General features: G+C 51.3%; 1 protein-coding gene across 1 annotated transcript in view; it reads left to right on the top strand.

Moving 5' to 3' along the window:
- The window catches only part of MGMT (O-6-methylguanine-DNA methyltransferase), a 276,571-nt gene that overhangs the window by 229,105 nt on the left and 26,920 nt on the right, over window positions 1-20,546 (top strand). The gene's annotated exons all lie outside the window — the stretch shown is intronic.

Below are 20,546 nucleotides of genomic sequence, written 5' to 3' on the forward strand. Positions count from 1 at the left end.
CTCCACCCATTCCAAATGCTTGTGTTAGCTTTGGCACGTGGTCACATAATTCTTGGCAAAGGCAGTAAAAATGATGCATGCAGATCGACTCTTGACTCTTGTTGGCTGAAAGGTTTAAATAGAAACACATCTGAATAGCCGTGAATTTTTCAATAAGCTTATTGTTAACTTCAACTGTCTGCTTGCCAACAGCACAGAAAATGAGGCTTGTACATGGACAATTAGCCACTTCCATAAACTCGGCTGGTGACATCTCATCAGAGTGGGTAGTGGCATTGTGTCGTCTCAGAGAAGTTTGCAGTCTAATTTCTCAGACTTGCCGTGGTTGCTGTGTTCTTAAAGCACGAATTGAGAACTTACTGCCTAAATGTAGCACATTTAAGACACATGGTCTGTGACCACCGAAAAGCATTTTCCCAGATGCTTCTTTCTGAGTTCTTGTTTGGACCTGAATTATGGCAACTAAAATGATTCTACACATATACCAGAGGTTCATTTTGCATAGTGGCTTTTTATGCTCATTTTAAAATAAGTGCATGTGTGTGCATACACAAATATGCCTAGATGTACGAACACACATAGTCAAGGGAAAAAACTACCCTGAGATTTTAGATAAGGTAAATCTAGGGCGCCTGGACGGCTCAGTTGGTTGAGTGTCTGACTCTTGCTTTCGGCTCAGCTCGTGACCTCGGGGTCGCGGGATCAAGCCCCACATTGGGGTCTGCGCTCAGTGCATAGTCTGCCTGAGATTCTCCCTCTCCCCATCTCTGCCTCTACTCCTCCCTCTAAAGTAAGTACATCCCTAAAGTAAATGTGAAGCAATCTTGAATTTCAAAACAGCGTATCCTAAATAAGTTTACTGGCATTCCAGTAGCTGCCATGATTTTCAGCAAAAAGAAGCTTGCAAGTGGAGTAAGGAATTTCAGAGGCAGTGGATAGAGAAGCTCCTGGAAAGTTGAGCCAACACCTGAGTTGACTGACAAGGTCAGACAAGTGAACAGATAATAAGTACCTGAGCATTTTCACAATGAACTGAGACGGGGCCCCTTTTGAGCACCTGTGTCGTTCAGAACGGTCTCTAGGAGGGCTGTGGGAACTCCAGTGGGCCTTGGCATGTCGCTGTACACGTGTTATGTCCTGCATGGGATTCTGGGGTCACCCTCCAGTAGCACAAGCCAGCCTGCTGCACGGAGGCTGCAGGGGACACGGTGTGACCTCCGTGTGCTGTGCGGGCTGGGAACTCAGGTGTGGTTTTGCTTCTGAAGTAGGGGCTTGGGAACCCTGGTGCTCTGAACTATGCTGTCCACTGTCGTCCGTCACTTGGGGAGTACCGCTGTGCCACTAGGAACAAGGAGGTTGCCCAACCAGAGGCTCCTGGGTGGGTCAGTCCGTTGAGCGTCTGCCTTCAGCTCAGGTCATGATCCCTGGGTCCTGGGATTGAGTCCCACATTGGGTTCCTTGGTCAGCAGGGAGTCGGCTTCTCTGCCCATGCACCCCACTTGTGCTCGTGTTCTCTCTCTCTCTCTCTCTCTCAAAAATAAAGAATGAAGAAAGGAATTGCCTGACTGGCTTTCCTCTCTTAAAGTCTGTTGACTAGTGAGCAGAAATTTAAGGTTTTAAAATTTTCAGGACAGAAAAATGAGAAAACCAAGGCCAGAAGTACCTATATTCAAAGGGAGAGGTGGGGAAAGTGAGCTTATAAAATCCTGAGGTCCTGTTCTTGGTGTTTGAAGAGGGCAGGGCTGGCCACACTGACCCTGGTCCCTGGCACTGGGCTGAGCCAGCCCATCTCCTCGTCCAGCCCCCATGGGCAGTGTGGGTGACCAGAACGAGCTGGAAACAGCTGCTGGGGTAAGGTTGGAGGCCATCCAGCCCCAGCCAGAAGCTCTTCCCTGTTGGACGAGCCCCACAGCGCTGGTAGGTGCTTCCAACCGAGGCCAGGTCCTTCTAGCCGGGTTTAGGGGAGACAGCCTCCAGCACCCTCCTCGGGACAGGGTCCCCTGGGCCAGCCCCACCTCCTGACAGTGGTTGCCTTGGGCCGGGGTTTCCCACGCCTTAGCATGTGCAAACCAGGTTTTTCTAATTTAGCTCAATCACTGACTCCCAGGCAGGGGCCAGGTGTGGGGATTTTACGGTTTAAGAAGGGAGGGGGTGGACGGTTACGATAGAATTGCTAACACGAACCCCCAGATGTGGCAACAACCTTTTCTCTCCAGTGGTAGCTGGCTTGGCTCTGTTTCCACTTGGTATCTTATAGCACCAGGGAGTCGTGGTGAGCGGACAAGTCCCATGCCAGGAAAATCCTCTGACAGCCTCCGAGACCTCCAGAAGCTGGTCATTAATGTAGAGAAAGAAACCTGCACAGGCTTGGAGGCGTGGCTACATGTTAATGTGGAATAAATGTTTGTTGTGTTTGTTTTTTTTTAACAAATTCTGTTTTCCGTGCATCTTAGTTTGGGGGCACGTTTAACATGCTTTTGCGTTTCATGTTTTCATCCCAGCATCGCCTCTGAGATTTAGACCAGGTCTGCTGCTTTTAGCTTGTTCTAAAAACGTAATCCCGACAGAGCCCCAGCGCTGGAACCCGCTTGTCCTCAGGCGCCGGCCCGTGCACTGGGGGCCCCTGGGGGCCAGGCCCCCGCTGCACTCCGTGGGCCCCTTTTGTCTGTGGGCAGGACCGCTTCACGGTGAGGCGGGCACCCGGTCAGCACTGGTTGGTCTTTTAAGGCTGGTCACATGTGTGTGCGGACGTAAGCCATACGCAGTTAACGTTTTTGGCAGGTTAGAACTTAACACTGGAGATTTCACGTAGTTCAGCTCCTTATCGTGGAAAACTTGCCAAGTTTGATTAGTAACAAGTTAATTGTCTGGGTTTTCCTGCCAAGGAGCGAGAGGCTGTCCTTCAGGACCGGAAGTCCGCAGGTGAGGGCCGCGGCTGCTGCTCGGGAAAGCACGAGCGAACCGCGTGTGGAGTAAGAGACTGTTTTTAGTAGAGGGCGCTTTCTAAGAAAAAATCGTTGTGCGTCGTACTTAGAGTTTGAGGGGTTGCCTTGTGCCAATGACCAGGTGCTGCGGCCTCTGACGGAGGGCCAGCCGTCTCGGCATAACAGAGCACTTTAGGGAGGGCAGGCGTTCCCCCATCGAGCCCTTGCGAAGGTCAGCGCTATTTTGAATTCATTTTTCTCCCAGAAATAGTTACGGAATGAAGCCATTGGTCTTGAAGTCTAAATGTTTCTTTTATGATGAGATGCTGTTAGAAGTTCTTTCCTGTTAATATGTTCTAACTCTACATTTACTTCTGAAAAGTAACGTCGCTCCATTGAACACATAAGCGTCTTCGTGTAGCCTTCAGAGTCCGTGGCAAAGCAGGTAAGAAGGTGGAAGCAGACCTTGCCAGAAGCAGGATTTCACAGAGCTGAGGAGAGGCAGACCTGAGGGAAACTGAGACCCCTCTCGGATTCAGGGTGTGCGCACGCTGTCCTCCCCTTCTCCACTCCTCTTCCGATCGAGGCGCTCGGAGCAGGGAGCCCGGGCCTCTCCGCTCACTCTCCAGGCTAGAGTGGGGGCTTCCTCTGCGGATGGCGCCCCAGGAGGCGCGTCGTGAGCCCTGCAGTGTACGAGGCGGTGTGAGCCCGGCGGTGTAAGCCGGGCGTCGTGGACAGTGGTGTGGAAGGCGGGTGGTGGGTGCTGATGATGGTGGGTGCAGACAGCAGTGCGGACAGCGAGTGGTGGGGAACAGACGGGTGGTGGGTGCGGACGGTGGTGGGAGACGGACGGCAGTGGACCCCAACGGCAGTGGGGACGGCGGGCGGTGGGTGCCTGCGGCGGTGGACCCCAGCTGCTCCTTCCGGTGTCTTCTCACAGATGATCGTTTTCAGCAGATGAGTTCTGAGTTTTCTTTTCAAAGTGACTCCAATGTTCCCTTTTAAATGAAATATTTAACACTTTAATAATTCCTTCGTCACAGCTATTAGCTTGTAGCTATGAAATCCAGCCGCATGACAGTAGTCAGATCTGCATTTGCCCACCCTGCCGGCGAGTAGCGTCTTGTAGCTTCTGTTCCGAGGCCTCAGCAAGGATTCTCATGCTTGTGTAAGTCTGTTGAACACCCCGTCTGCAAAGGGCCTCTCCTGCAAGCCCTTCCAGAGAGTTACGGGAAAGGCCCTTCCAGGGTGAGCAAAGGTCCGCACTGTGTCCCGGAGGACGGTCCACCTGGGCCGTACGCTTGCAGGGGGCTGTGTGAGTGCTGAGAGGCGGCCGGACCACGAGGACGTGAACAGCAGCATCACTCCCTCAGGCCCTCACCGGAGACGGCTGTGTAAAATTAGAAATGCCTCCTGGAGAGGCTCATCACGCCAGCTCACCCGGGCCCCCAACCCCACAGCCTTCACAGGGCACAGCCCTCCTGCCCTCCCAGCTGCCGCTCACACGGGGCCACCATCTCCCCAGGAAGGGAGGCCCCAAGCCCTCTTCCTGTCAGGGTCCTGTGGCCGCCGGGGTGCCGCTCACGGGCGCTGTGTCAGTCCCGCGCACGGCCTGAGTGTGTCTGCAGTGCGGGCTGCGGCAGGGGCGGGAGCTTTGTCTCAGCCTCCCTCATGCCCACAGCAGGAGGCGGCTTTGTGCGTTCACCAGGTTTGACTTGACGCTCTTCCCTGGACTTGGAAAAAGTCTGATGAGCAGAGAGGCAGCTGGAGCGCACAGTGGCGGTTCCGCGTCCGGCTGGCGGCTTTCACGGTTCTCCCATATTGGAAATGAGGACTTATAAAAAGGGTCAGCCTTGCCGTGACTACCTAGTTCCTAAACCTTCCGATGCCCATTTATTGATTAGAACAAGCTAACAACACTGCACTTAAATTAAGCAGGAAATAAAGAGCTGGTGAAAATGTACTTTTCAACCCTAGAGCGGCCACACTGCCTTTTGGGGGCAGCCCATGTGGAAATCTGGCCCAAGGCCCACTGACGCCAACACTGGGGACGACGCCGATCAGCAGCCGGAGAGGGGGTGGAGGCGTGAGGGTCGAGGTGCCGGGAAGACGGTCAGGAGTCCGAAATCAGGAGCAGCCCCGGCTCTGAGTCCAGCTGTGCCGAGCCTGTGGTGTGAAGCCCCGGGGCGGGGGTCGGGGTAATGAAGAACAAAGGTGGGCACGAAGCCTGAAGCAGACGGTGCGCGGGGTATGGAGTGAGTCCCGGAGGGGACGGTGGGGGTGAGCGAGTATCTTCCTTATCAGGGACATCTTGCTCCCTGCTTCCAGGGTCTGAGTAACTGTCTCCAGGAAGCCCTCCTGGAGGCACCTGAAGGCCTTTTCAGAGCCTGAGGGAGGGAGCAGCGCTGTTCCAGCAGCCCCTTCTGTCTGGCCTGAGACCTCGCGCTCCCAGGGCCGGCATCTGCTGCATGTCCCTCTCCCGGGGGACAGAAGCGCCCCTTTGTGGGCTGCCCAGCCCGGTCTGCATTCAGATATGTGCCTCGCTTCCAGCTCCCCGGTGGGATAGCAGTGTTAGGTTGCCGGAAGTCCTCATCCCGCGGGGAGGGTTTCTCCGAGTCAGGGGCCCCCCCGGGCCGAGCAGCAGGGAGCCACAGAGCCCCTGAGGGGTGGTGGCTCTGTGGGCCCCGTGGCCGCTGCCCTCCTTGGTGCCGGCTCCATCCGGGGGCGTGGTGGCCAAGCCTGCTCAGAGGCCGTCCGTGCACTTCACCCTCCGCTCTCCAGCTTGGCCGGTCAGCTGCATTTTGGCATTTTGGTGAATATCATGGGCCGAGGAGCCTGGGGTTCGTACGGCGTCTGAGTTCACTATTTCCTGTTTCCTGCCTGGCCGTCGTCCCTGGTGTTTGTTTATTCTTTGTACTGGGCGACCACATCTCGGACGAGGAGTTTTAGCTTCAGCTCTGATTCGCTTACGCCACAGCTTTGTCAAGTTGCTCTGCGAACCTGTGCACCCAGGTGCTCTAGACAGTGTGTCCGTGTTACACTGTCATTTCTGTACTTCTCACCCCTCCCCGAGACACGTCCAAAATCCTGAGAGAGGTGAGTGTATATACGTGACCTTACAGCTTACATGTAGTGTGTATCACACATGCAAGTGTGTTACGAGTGTGTGCCCTGTTCTGAGGACTATTGCTCTAAAGGAATTTACTGAAACAGATCAGACTCTTATGAGAGTTTCTGCAATGTGCTTCACTCTATCCAAGTTTGACATTCCTAATTTAATAATGATTTTTGTTTGAGACCCATAGTTGCCTATTTAAGAAGTATTTTTGCTGTTAGAATGAACAACTTTTAAAAGTTTTAGGTTATGTATCCATAGGTCTACCTGATCTAGAGCTCTAGCCAAGGGAGAAGGTGAGGGCCAGTATGTTACTCATCTTTTGGATTTGGAAAGTGTGAGCAAGGCTGGCTGCACATTACTGTCGGTATCCTGAGGTCACGGACTCACATCAGGATGAGCCCACCCCACTCCTCCTTGTCAGAAGAGGGTTGCCAGGGGCCGGCCCTTGGCCAGGATATCCCGTGGTCGTGTTGGCAAAGCTAACCAGAACCTTTAGTAGGTATCCAGTTTGGCCCAAAATGTGGTTTCTCTTTGAAATACTTGGGTGAGTGAAGCTCTACATTCTTGGGGGACCCCTGAACAATGGGAGCAGCCGGTGGGAAGGAGGAGACTGCTTCAGGTCCTGGATACCAAGCTGATTCTCAGCACACCTAATATAGATCCTGTCCTGGGTTTGCTGTGGAAGAGATCAAATATTCTCATAACCCACAGGGTCACTTAACCTACCCTTGAGTCAGTAGTACATGCCTCCTCCCACAGAGGAGAATTGAGTCTGTCGATTGGTACCAGCTCCTGAGGTGCTCGCGTGGCTAAACAGGACCGCAGCCTGCTAGACCCCAAGAGCAGGCATGGCGTTCTGTGCCCAGAGCCATCTGGCGAGTCAGTCATCCCCACCGGCTCCCAGGAAGCCTCATTCAGTGAAAGTTTCATCCCAGATCTGGGGAGGTGATCAGATCCCGTGTCCCCTGAGGTTTCCTTAGTTCAGGCAATCAGTCAGTCAGTCAATACATACGTACATACATACATATTCGAGAAGGCCTTCACTCAAGGCCGCTGTGGTCACAGTGTGATGTAACCGAGCTTAAGAGGTGGCGTGAATGTCAGCCACTTTCAGACCTTGTATTGGACGGGACAGTGTCTCTACCAGTGAACGGCACTGACCACTGAGCTTCTCACAGCGCTGCCTTCGTGGGGAGGCATTTGCATGAAAGTGTGAGTGTTCTGTCTGGCATGGTAATTGTAGCAAGCCAGTGGAGGTTCCTATTACGGAGAAGTCCCCAGTCACGTTCACACATTTAGGTGGACCCCCCGCAGTGTCCTCACGATGGGTGGGTGTGGAGAGGCTGTGCCTCAGAGCAGCCCAGTGTCAGATTTCTGCCTCCCAAGAAAAGTGAATCATCTTGTCCGTTTCCTGAGTTTCTCATTTGAAAGGCACTTGGAAAAAATGGAATCTTCTCTCAGGTCTATTTTAAAGTGAAAAAAAATGCTCTTCACTTAAATGTGCTTTCAAAATGTTTATCCCCACTGTAGGCATCAGATTAACATGGGTCGCTTTCTAAGAGAATGTTTAAATGTTTTTGTTGTCATAAAATGTTGTATATTCACACTTTATGGACAATGTTAATGCATTTTTAAATGCATTTTTATACCATCCTAGAAATAATGGATGGAGTTATCTCTACCACCTGGGTTTATAGAAAAATTACACTTGACTAAAGAGCGTGCATAGCACTAGGCTGTAAGTTACTACGTGGAACACGCCAGCTTTAGAAAATTGATGGCTGTAATGCCGTGAAACTCTGCAGGAGCCAAAAGTGTAGCCGTCCTTACTTGATGTAAATTTCCTCATCACATACGAGGTTTCCCTATGTCTCTTACATCCAGGCTGACTTGGAATAGAAGCTTTCCAGGTCTGCGTTGTTCTTTAAAGGTTGTGTTTCCGTGTCGGAGTGGAAAAATTCCACCTCTTCCAGAGGCCATTGGTGTGGCTCTGGGACACATGATGGCCGTCACCAGGACAGAGCAGACCCCCCAGGGCTCAGCGCGCCGAGCATCATGTCCTGCCCAGTGCCAGGCCGTACAGTGCTTCTGAAGACTGACGTAGGGAAGGCAAGGCTTAAGCCTAAAGTACATCACTCAGTTATGAGCTCTCATGATGAGAAACCAGATTTGTCCCGCCCTGCCAATAGTAAGGTAAATGCTGATCGTGTTTGGAAAGTCGTGTCTCTGGTGAGTCCTGCCCATGCCCACCCTGCCCCCAGCATAAAGAACTACAGTGTCTCCGTTACTATGGCAACTACTTTTTTGTTTCTTGAGTACTGCTGGTGATCGTCACACAACACACAGTGTGTAAAGGACCCGTCCCTAGACATGTGTGTGCCTGCGTGTGCGGGTCATCTGTGTTTTCTAAACCCGCGTTCCTTCCTCAGCTGGCCTGTGGTCGGCCTTCCCTTGGACGGTCAGAGACCCAGAGACTGAGCTCTGGAAGGACAGGGCTCATGGCTCGGCCAAGACCTACTTTTCCGAGCAAATTCGCGTCTCTTCCTCTTCTTGGCATCAAATATGCAAGAACCAACGTAAGTGGCACATCCCCCTGTTTTTCCTCAAGAATTGGGCCTTTGATGTTCAAGAGCAGCCAGTATTAAAGGCCATCCCGAGCTGGCCGTGGCCGCCGCGCCTGTTTATGGCCGATGTAAACCAGCGCAAATCTCACCGAGGATGATGGCATCATTAGTTTGTGAATCGCATCCTTGAAAATAGCTGTGGAGGAGCCGGATCAGTTTAAAGGAAGATAACGGAATGGTTTAAGCTGCTTAGGTTGAATGCCAATTATGTTTTAATATTCAACTGAGCATATTTTACTAAGAAAAAAGGCCGCGTTGACGCATGCATAACTCATTGGCCGCGTCGGCCAGCTGTGCCACTCCACTCCGCGAATCACTTTGTGCATTTTAGTGGTATGGTAATTTAGTGGAGAACTACCTGAGTGATGGCATTTTCAATGAGCAGGTAATCTACAGAGAATTTTTATATGGTTATGAGTTCTGTGCTTCAGCCTGGCAACACAAAAATACATCAAGACCAATTACGGTATCAACTTTCAGCGCGGTACCCTCGCCACGCAAGTGCATGTATTTCTGCCCCAGGCATTTCAAATTGCATCTAATTTGAAATCTTTGGGGTTTTAATTAAATTTCAGAATATATGGAATTCTTCATTAGTACCTGCTCTGAATAGCAGATGATCCTTCTCTCGGTCTCGTTAAAGAAGTAGGCTGTGGTAAATAGCGTGTTCGGGAACTGATCATTTGTGGGGCCTGGGTATTGGAACAGAAATAGTGAAATGCAAAATAATATCAAAAAGATTATTAGTCCAGGGAGAGTCTCTTGATTTGTATTTTAATGGAATTTTACATTTCTCTTAATGATTTGCAAATTGTCCTCTGATTATAAGATGCATTAAGCTTTTCATTTTAATGGCAAAGACACAGCCATTAGCAGAATTTTTTTTTCTGTCTTCTTTTTAGAGTGCTTCCCTGCAGCAGATAAATATTGAAACCATTAACACCTTTTGATGTTCCCCACAGCCTGCGTCTCAGACCCAGGCGCGGCTCCCGTGGTCGCTGGGTGTTAACACCTGGCCGGGGGCCCTCTGCCTCTTCACCGGCCGCGTTTTCCTTTCTAGCACATAGGATCCGTTTTTAAAATTTCAGTGGCTCATCTTGTTTATTTGTGTTAAAGCTAATGCATTTAAATATTATTAATGGCCCAATTTGTATTAATAAAAGCTGTTCTCCTCAGTGTGAAGGTTGCCAGTGCTCACGGCTCCTACCGCACGCTGGTCTGTAGGGCTGGAGTGAGGGCGGGCTGAGCGGCGGGCACGGGGAACACAGAAGGAAAGTCTCGTCTTACTTCTGGGGAAGTCTGCGCGCAGGGAGAGAGACACGCAGAATTCGCCATGTCTGCCAGCTGACCCAGGCTGACCACAGCTCGACCCCATTCGCAGGCCACTTGCCTCTGGTTTGGCCTCTGAGATAATGTCTTGAAATTTAGGCCAAGACGTCTCGTCCCTAGAAAGTGAATGCCATTGACGTGACCGGAGCTACAGCAGAAATTACTGTTCGTCCCCACGCCCAGCTGTGCTCGGGCGGCTGGTTGCTCTGACCCAGGACACGGAGGGATGAGGGCACAGCGCAGCTCTGGGCGAAAGCATGTTTCCTTGGGGCCCTTGGGAAGTCGGCAGTCCCATGCAAGAAGCCAGGGCTGCCTCCCAGTGGAGCCAGACGAGGCCTGTGCCCCTTTGGCCCTCTGATGTCCAGGGGGGATGGTCACTCCAGGCCGGGAGAGCTGATCTGCAGGGTGTGTCCATCTCATCTGCGGACCTTGGCCCAGCCCAGGTCTGTGAGGACGTGAGGGGTGAAGCCAGACTCTTGTGCGTGACTCTTGTCGACCTCTCCTGGTTTCGGGGGACTGAGAGGGTCCTCGGGGAGGCGTCCGGGTGCTGGTCCCGGCATCACGCTGGTGCCATCACCGTGTGCGGCCACGTGTCAGGGACGCCCGGTGCCAAGCTGGGCCTGCGTGGAGCCTGGGACTTCTGCTGGGTATGTGGGAGCCGGCACTGTCCCTGGCGGGCACACCAAGGAAACGTCTGCGCCCTTTGTCCTCGCCTGGGCTGTGGGGACGCATCCCAGAGGCCGGGCGGCCTACGCAGCAGAAACTTATCCTCTCACAACTCTGGAGCTGGAAGTCCAGGGTCAAGGTTTTCCCGAGCTGCCCTCCTGCTGCCCCTTCACGTGGCTGCCCCTCTCAGGACAAACTCCCCTGGGTCTCTGCGTGTCTTACTTTCCCCGTTATAGGGACACCAGCATCGGATAGCCCAGGCCCTCCCTAATGGCCTCCTGGCCATCCCCTCTGTAAAGGCCTTTCTCCAATCACTTTCTCAGGGCCTGCCGGCCGTTGGGACTTCAGCTTGGCATTTTGGAGGACACAGTTCCACCAGTAACAGCTTTCCGGAGCCCTGGTTCCCATCTGTAAGGAGGGGGCACTTGCAGTGACGTGTAAAGCTGTCCCGGGGGTGACACAGGACCACCAAAGACCCTGCGCCAGCACACCAGCCGCCTTCACCACGGATGGCGCGTGTTCTCCAGAGCCCGGCAATCCGCGGGGGGCCTCCAAGAGCCCCGGCGCTGCCCTGGTGTCCAGAGTCTTGGCCCTCATTCTTCAGTACTCATCTGGGCGTCCCGCAACTTCCCGAGGACGCTGGTCGTGCCTAGTGAGTACAGGACGTGTGGCGTGCGTCCCCACAGCAGGTCGCACGGAACCACAGTAGGGGGCCGGCGTGTCCGGAGAGAGCGCACGGCAGAGTCGGCGAGGAGGACGGGGCGCTTCCACCCCCCCGGCTCTGGCAGAGGCCAGCCCGCCGTCTCGCTCGTCCTGGATCTCCACTGCCGATACCTGTCTGCTCGCTCGCTCTAGCCTGGAGACGGTGTTCTGCTTCTTGGATGGTCTCTAGGTGTGGGCCCTCATCCTCTGGTGAGACACCTTGGGGTGCAGTTCTGGTTTAGCACTGGGGTGTCTGTTCCTGGCGTGGCGCTGTGGGACATGGGTCGGGTCGCTCCGGCTGCTGCAGGAGGCCTTGTGCAGGGTTAGCTGGCGCCGTTTGCCACGCTGTGAGCACGCGTGGTGTCCGTGTCCACCAGCCATGGCCTGGGGCCCCGTCACCAGCGTGGCTGTTTGCTCTGCACTGAGAAAGTGAGGGGATGTCGGCCACTGGGCCAGCCCGGCCTCCACGGCAGGACGGGTGCAGAAGGATGTGTCTTGCATTTCTTAGCTAATTCCTGGCAGGCTGGTGTTCCTGTTACTTCCATCTTACAAGGCGAAGCTAAAAAAAAATACCTGTAATTATCTTGAATGTTCTGTTCCTTGGCAGTAAATGAGGCCTCCGGAGGCAAGCACGAGCCTTCTGCAGAGGTGCCGCCTGAAATCAGGGTGTCGTCTCACTTGCTGTGTCTCTGGGGCCCCGGGCTGCGCTGACTCACTCACCTCCCTGCAAGCCCAAGGCCCCCGTAGCCCTGGCCAGGCCTGTGGTCTCTGCACTGTCCAGACCCGTTTTGCAGAAGCACCCGGGAAAGGTTCATGGAGGAACGTGCTCTCCCTGTCTGTAGACCAGCCCCTGGAGCACACCTTCCCGGGCCTGCCTTTTCTCCCCGTACAGCACACAGCCATGCTTGTTGACGGAACTGGTTCTGGCTTGCTGGGGTGCAGGAGATCCAGAAAGATGGAACCTTACATGGAAAATCGGGGACACCTCCCAGGACCAAGAGCAGAGGTCTTAATAGGCCCTGGGTCCTGAGGCGGCAGGCTCTCCCCGGGGGGCTATTGCAGGGCTCTCCCCGGGGAGCTGTTGCAGAGCCCACCCCCAAGCCTGCACCCCAAGGCCAGGGCCCTTCTGTGAGGCCTTTCTTGTGGCCTTAAGGGGAGCAGTGTCACGCCCGTCATCCAGCCCTGGGCGCTGCATGGGCGCCACTTCTGAGACAGCTCCAGGGTGCCTGGAGCACCTGGTGAGGCTCTTGACCTTCTAAGTTCCACAGTTTTAACCTTGGATCCTAGAAGCGAAACTTCACACTCTGAGTTTCCGTTGGAGAGCAGAGCTCTGTGCGCTCTTACAGCGTGTGGGACGGTTCTCGGAGAGCTGCTTATGCTCATCGGTCTTCCTGACAGACCAGGCTGTTTCTCCCTCTCCTGCCGGACTCCTGCCGCACCCAGCCAAGGGTGTCCTTGCCTGCCCTGCCGCCTCCACACCCTGCCAGGGGAAACCAGCAAAACAGCCCCCCCCCCCCCCGCTGTTCCCTGGTCCCTATGCTTGCTGCTGCCCTGTGCAGAGAATTCCCAGGGCTCTGGGACGGCTGAGCACAAACGGGGTTTGGGAAGACAGAAGCAGACCTACATTCAACTCTAGAAGAACCTAACTAGGTCAGTTGATAAAACCTCAGTGGTACCGGGCGTTAGGATGTCTCGCCAGCAAAGACTGCATGACGGGCAAGCCGGGGAAACCGTAAACAAACGGAGCGGGCTTCTTTGGGGCAGGACTCTTCCAGCCCTTCGGTGGGGCGCATACGGGGTCCTGGCCACAAGCTCTGTAATTATGAACTTCCTGAAATTCCCCAAGTGCAGAACCTTCTCCCACAGCTCCTCTCCCTGTTAGCGCGTGTGGGACACTGATGTTCCCCACAGTGCAGTCTGGGGAGCCCTGGCCTATGGAAGCACCATAAAAATGACTTAGACTTCCCAGCCTGACCTCTGGACACAGGGGTAGATTCCAGGAAATTTCCAGCTTTGTAGAGAACCCTTGGGAGGCATTCTAGACCAGGCAGCTCTCCCCTCCCTGGACCAAGTATGCTCTGGCCCTTCTTTCTAAAGAGCAGGGGGAAGGAGGTGTTCAGGAGTCAGGATTCCCCCTTGCCCAGTGCCCTGGACATAGTTGTTAAATGACCTTTGATGAGTTATTCCATTTTATACCCTGGGTCAGAGGCCGTAGAAATTTAGTGCAATATATTTGCTGAATTCCTTCCCTGGATTAAAAAAAAAAAAAAAAAAAAATACCCTCTTCAAAGGAAAGATCGATAGGGAGGAAAAGATGATCCTGAATGGCGAGGACTGGGGATTCCGGGCCTGCCGTGATGGGTGGGGTTCAGGTGCCACCCACTGACAGAGCCCTAGGCCTGACCGTGCAGACTGGAGTTCAGGTAGGTCATCAGTCGTTCGACAGATATCCCTTGAGCAATATGCAAAGCGCTTTTCTAGGCTCTGGGAATTTAGTAAAGAAAAAAACAAAATTCTGGGCCTTATGGAGCTTCTGTGCCAGCGAGAAATCTGTTTATTATCTGTACCCCCAGACTGTTAGGGCATGACCTGAGAGCCGTGGAGGAAGGGCAGCCAGGCTGATGGGGTGGAGAGGGTGGGGCTTGGGGCGGGGATCTAAGGGCTCCTTTGAGAAGTGGGAGCACAGGAGGAGGAGACACAGTGTGTGTGGACCTCAGAGGCTTAGGGACTTCTTCCTCTTAAATGTCAAGAGGAGCAAGAAAACCATGTAAATAGATACCTTTTGAATCACTTTTTATCAGGTGACAAAAGGAGCAATTTCAAGGCCTCCTTCGTTGTTGAGTACATTGAAGGCAAGTTGATCTTTTATGATTCTTATGAAATATTTGCTTCAGATAAAAGAAAATTCGTAAGGGATTTGTGAGGTATAAATAATACAGGGAAGTTTCATGATGCCCCACCCAGGTGAAAAAATGGAGCACCGGGCGCCTGGGTGGCTCAGTGGGTTGGGCCTCTGCCTTCAGCTTGCTTAGGTCATGATCCCGGGGTCCTGGGATTGAGCCCCACGTCGGGCTCTTTGCTCAGCGGGGAGCATGCTTCCCCCTCTCTGACTGCCTCTCTGCCTACCTGTGATCTCTCTGTGTCAAATAAATAAATAAAATCTTAAAAAAAAAAAAAAATGGAGCAGCACCAGCACTGGCGAGTTCCCCATGTGCCCTCCCTGCTCCTGCCCGCCTGGCCTTCCCTGCTGCTCCATGCGGTGCCGCATGTGTGAATGGAGTAATACTGATCTCTCCCTGTGACCCACTTGTTCAGTCAACATTTCTGTGAGGTTCCTCTGTTTTTGAATTCTGTAGAGATACTCACGAATAACCACCATACAACATCTCATCGTGTGAATGCGCCATAACATGTTTCCTACCGTGTACCCATGCAAGTGTGGGTTCTCGTCAGTCTTTGACTTTCTAACTACTGATGCTACAGATACTTCAGGGCAGTGTTTCGGTGTTATAGGCAGAGTTTGTAGGCAGAGTACTGGGGAAGAGGGTGCCATGCAGAGAGAGAGTTCCAGAACTCTGCCTGGTGTCCCTGTGAGTTTGTTGCAGATGCTAGGACATGCATGCATGGGGAATCCGTAGGAGACCAGGCAGCAACTAGTGGGAGCTGAAGATGAGCAATTCCCAGAGGAACCAACATCACTAGAAATGAGAATTTTTTTCTTTAAAAGATAATTAACTCTTCACAATAAAATGGATAATGAATTTTGGAGGTTATAATATATGTAGAAGTAAAATAATAGCACAAAAAGTAGGACCGGGGAAATAACAATATACTGCTCTAAGGTTCGTTATGTTGTTAGGAGCAAGTATAATATTTTTTTTAATTTATTTGTCAGAGAGAGAGTGAGTGAGCACACAAACAAGTGGAGTAGCAGAGGGAAAGGGAGAAGCAGTCTCCCCACCGAGCAGGGAGCCCGATGCGGGACTTGATCCCCAGGACCCGAGACCATGACCAGAGCCAAAGGCAGATGCTCAATCGACTGAGCCACTCAGGCATCCCAGGAGCAAGTATAATATTACTTGAGGCCATACTATGCTGAGTCAAAGATGAATATTATAAATCCTAGAATGCCACTCAGAAAATCAATATAAGCCAATAGATAATTCATATGCTAATAGAAAAGGCAAAGTAGAATATTTATTTTTAAGAATAACCTAAAAGGAAAAAGAGGGAAAGGAGAACAGAGAACAGATAGGGCAAACAACACCTGGATAGATTTAAACACAACCATATTGATAATTACATTAAATGTAAATGGTCCTAAGAGTCAAATAAAAGGCATAGATTGACAGACCAGATTGGAGGAGGAGAAAGCCAGGACCCCCCCCAACTATATTTTTCTCCAATACACACATAATAAAAAGATACAGACTGCTGTACTAAAAGGTAAGAAAAATGAAGGCACATGTATCAGAAGGAGTAAGTACAGTTGTCTTCATTTTCAGGTTACGTAGTTGTTTAAATAGAATATGGTATAGGACTTTGAAAATAACTGTTAAAAACTAACAAGTGAATTTAACAAGGTTGAAGATACAATTTTAATGTCTAAAGAAAAATTAGTGGCAAAAATATATTTATTAAAGGATTAACTTTAATGAAAGATATGTAAGACCTGTCCACTGAACAATATAAAACATGGCTGGAAAATATTAAAGAGGACCTAAATACATATCTCTTGATCATAGGAAAAGCCAGTATTGCCAAGATATCAGTTTTTCATTGACTACTTTTTATGTTAAGTTCACTCAGGCTTTGAAATTCCCAGCTGATTCTGAAGTTATATGGAAATGCAAAGGACCTAGAGTATCTAAAATAACTTTGAAAACAAAAGTCCTAGGACTAGCATTATCTGATTTCAAGACTTAGTAATCTTTTGTAATCAAGACACTGTGGTTCTGGCGTGAAAATCAAAAGTTAGAGCAGAAGAAGAGAATTATTATAAAAGTTTAGATCTCTATTCTGTCTTCGAGGAAGACTCCCAATAGATAAGTGAGAAAAGTAAAGTCTTTTCAACAAATAGTGCCTGGGGGCACCTGGGTGGCTCAGTCGGTTAAGCGTCTGCCTTCAGCTCAGGTCATGATCCCAGGATCCTGGGATTGAGCCCCCACATTGGGCTCCCTGCTCCGCAGGAAGCCTGTGTCTCCCTCTCCCACTCCCCCTGCTTATTTTTCCTCTCTCGCCATATCTTTCTCTGTCAAATAAATAAATACAATCTTAAAAAATAAAAAAGGAAATAGTACCTGAACAATTCAATAACATCTGAAAAAAAAAAAATTTCACCTTGATCCCTCACTCACACCATATGTAAAAATTAATTTGGTGTGTATCTGTGCCTAAATGGAAAGCTTGGACTCTACGGCTTTGAGAAGAAATTCTGGAGGATACCGTCATGATTTTAATACACAGATATTTCGTGTACCACAGAAAGATAAGGCTGTGAACATACAAATAAATTTTATCAAAAGTAAAAGACATCATTTAGAAAATGAATAGGAAAGCCACAGAGTAAGATGAAATATTTGCAACACACTTGCCTGACAAAGGATTTGTACACAGGACACGTGAAGACTCCTGTGACTCCATAATAAAAAGTCCAATAAAAGACTTTCTACTGGGAAAAAGACTTAGCCTCTTCAAAAAGGAGTATGTATGGGTTGATCCATAAATACCTGAAAACATGCTCATCATGAAATTAAAGACCCATTACTATTGGTGTCAGCACCCAAAAAAGGAAATATTGAGTTTTAAATGTAACCAAGTATGCAATAGGTATATAGGAGGAAAATTGGAGGTGATGATAGAGAGGAATCCATGTTCATGGATAGGAAGGTTTTATATCATCAGAATGTCACTTCTTACCAACTTGATCTAAAGATTCAACACAATTGCAGTCAAAATTCCAGGAAGTCTTTTTTTTTTTTTAAGATTTTATTTATTTATTTGACAGAGAGAGACCACAAGTAGACAGAGAGGCAGGCAGAGAGAGAGAGAGGGAAGCAGGCTCCCTGACAAGCAGAGAGCCCGATGCGGAACTCGATCCCAGGACCCTGAGATCATGACCTGAGCCGAAGGCAGCGGCTTAACCCACTGAGCCACCCAGGCGCCCCCCAGGAAGTCATTTTATGTATGTGTATCAGTGAACGGATTGTGAAGTTTATACAGAGACCCAGAATAGCCAGTAACATAATACTGAAGGGAAACAAGATCGACTGACGGACACAAACTTCACTTCAAAACCTACTAAAAAGCTACAGTATTCAAGAGAGTATGGTGGTGAAACAATTAACAGACCAGAAGTACAAAGGGCCCAGAAAGAGACTCCTGTACTACAGCCAGCTGGTTGTCAGCAAAGACGCACAGGTAATCCCGTGGAAAAGATCATCATCTTTTCAGCAGACGGTGCTGGAATAACAGGACATCTGCATGCGAAGAAGTGAATATAGACAGACTTTCCACCCTTCACAAAAATTTAACTCAAAATGGACCACAGACCTAAATGTGAAAGACAAACCACAAAACTCCTAGAAGACAGGTGAAAACGTAGATGACCTGGAGATGGTGATGACCTTTTAGATGAAATGCCGAAGGCACGATCCATGAAAGAAATGAATGATAAGTCGGCTCCCTTACAATTAAAATCCGACGCTCTGTGAAAGCCCATAACTAGAGAATAAGACAAGCCACAGATTGGAAGAAAGTCTTTGCCAAAGACTCGTGTAAAGGACTGTTATCTAAAATCTACAAAGAACCCTTAACACTCAGCAAGAAAATGAACAAGCCAATTAAAGCATGAGGCAAAGGCATGAAGAGACACCTGACCGATGAAGATACCCAGGAAACAAGTAATCCGCTATCGTCCTACGGTATCAGGGAAGTGCCAATTAACATAGGGAGATGCCACTACACATGTCCTAGAAAGGCCAACACCCAGAACATGCACGACAGCAAATGCTGGGGAGCGCATGGAGCCACAGGAACGCTCTCATTGCTTGGGGGGTGCAGAACGGCGCAGCTGCTTGGGAAGGTAGTTGGCCTATGTCTTAAAAACCAAACCTGCTCTTGCCATACTGTCTGGCAGTCCTGCTCCTTAGAATCTACCTACGTGAACTGAGAACTCCCGCACACAGATCGGTATAGCAGCTTTATTTATAATTGAAAAAGACCTGGAAGGAACCAGGTTGACCTTCAGTAGGAGAATGGACATCTGTGGGTCACCAGCGTGTTTCACAGGCTCCTCCCCCACCATAGGACGGGCTGGTCATCCCCATCTCATGGGCACGGTGGGGGTTGGGGGAGCCTCAGACCCAGGCCTTTGGGCTCTGACGCCAGATTCTGCTAAGCCGGCAAGCCGTGTGGGGGCTTTGCCGGCGAGTTTCCATTCTGCAGTGACAACAGTCCTGTGTAGGCAGCTTCCCTTTGTGATTAGAAGATGTCACAGAATCTGTGTCCACGTGGGCCCCGCGCGCACAGCCCAGCGGACGGAGGCGCTCTGTGGCACTTCCTGGAGGGGCTGTCGTGGCGCTGGCACAACAGGCCCACCGTGCGGTAAACATGGAAACACGCTCTTAGGGAAAGCGGGAGGACGGGCACAACGGTTTTTCACCTCTAGGAGTGCTGGCTGACATGCACATGCGTGAGCCTCTGTGCCGCACATCAGCAACAGATGGGGAGACATTAATTAAGTGACGTGATCTATGATGAGGTCATTCAACTGGTCATTCAGCCCCTGACCACGGGCACAAAATCTCTGTCCTGCTCAGGACACTGCCACCTGCCTGCAGATGTGGCCACGCCAAAGGGCCAGTCACAGCCTGCTGGTGGACTGGGCCACACGATGGTGTACATGGGGGCTGTTGACACCCCCCAGAAGCTCAAGGGACAGAGCATAATGTTTGTATTCGTGTAATTCCTTATTTTTAAGCAGCAGCATGGGGATTTGGTAGGCCAGTGAGCCCACTTGGCCACCCTCCAAGTAGATCGGCCAGGGTCAAGGGCCCTGGGGCCTGCATTCTCAGCCACTCTGTCCTCACTGTGGCTTTTGGCGTCTTCTTGGCAGTCATGCACTTTCAGCTGAAATAGGCCTCCTCTCCCCGTGACCACAGCTCCCGTTCAGCCAGACCTCTGGGGGCACACAGCCGCTCCAAAGAGCAGCGACTTTGCCTCCCAGACCTGTACTGTTCCCAAGGGCCTCATGGGGCTGGTCCGCTGGCACTGGGGAGTACAGCTGTGGCCCCATCAGCGGCTTGCACTCACTGAGCGCATCCACGTGACAGGGGCTCTGCCGGGCACTTTGGGCAGCTTTTACTTCATTTACTCCTCAACGCTGGGATCCCTGGGTCCACGCAGAGGACGTGGAAGTTGACGGATGGAACTGGCTCAAAGAGCTGGGCAGTGGCACAGACGCACACCCCGTCACCTCCCAACGTGAGCTCTTTACTCGTGCCCTCCAAGGGGGGCCTTGGCCTCGGCCGTCTTTGCTGGCCGTGCCCTGAGCGCACGGAGCCCTGTGCCGCGGGCGAGGGCGTCTGGCCGCTGGCTCGCACTTGGGAGCGGCCCCCAGTCACCGCGCCGAGCGCTCCGCAGAGCCAGGAGGGGCCTCGGACAGACGTGGACGCCACTCGCGGCCTGCCTTGAGGTGACTTCGATTCTCCACCTGCTCACGTTTGTTTTCTTGGGGCTGATTCTTCCAACGCCAGAACTCGGAAGGCAGCAGCCACGCTTGGACTGAGTGTGAAAGTGGTGTCGGTGTTTCTCCACGGAATCTTCTAGCGGAACTTGAGCCTGTGATAGATAAAATGTTCGTCTGAGACTTATAAGTTTTAAGAGATTCGTGCCCACCTGAAACTGCAAATTCAAAACGGAACACAGTTTTGTCTCTTTGCTATGGAAAGTGACGGATCTCCTCTCCACACCCCTCCCTGCCCCCGTAACATGGTGACGGAGTTTTGGCGGAAAGAAAGGAGTAAGAATTAAATTGCTGCGTTTGAATGGGGCCTGGGGCGTGAGAGAAACGCGTGGCGAGGTTCTTCTGTGACTGCAGGTTTTGACTTTCGTGCCCACTGTCCCCGCTCTGATGCTTGCTTTGAAACTCTGGAGAGCAGCGGACTGGAGGGCGGTTGTCGT

The sequence above is a fragment of the Meles meles genome, chromosome 13, assembly GCF_922984935.1.
Source record: "Meles meles chromosome 13, mMelMel3.1 paternal haplotype, whole genome shotgun sequence".
In the NCBI taxonomy this organism is placed as follows: Eukaryota; Metazoa; Chordata; class Mammalia; order Carnivora; family Mustelidae; genus Meles; species Meles meles.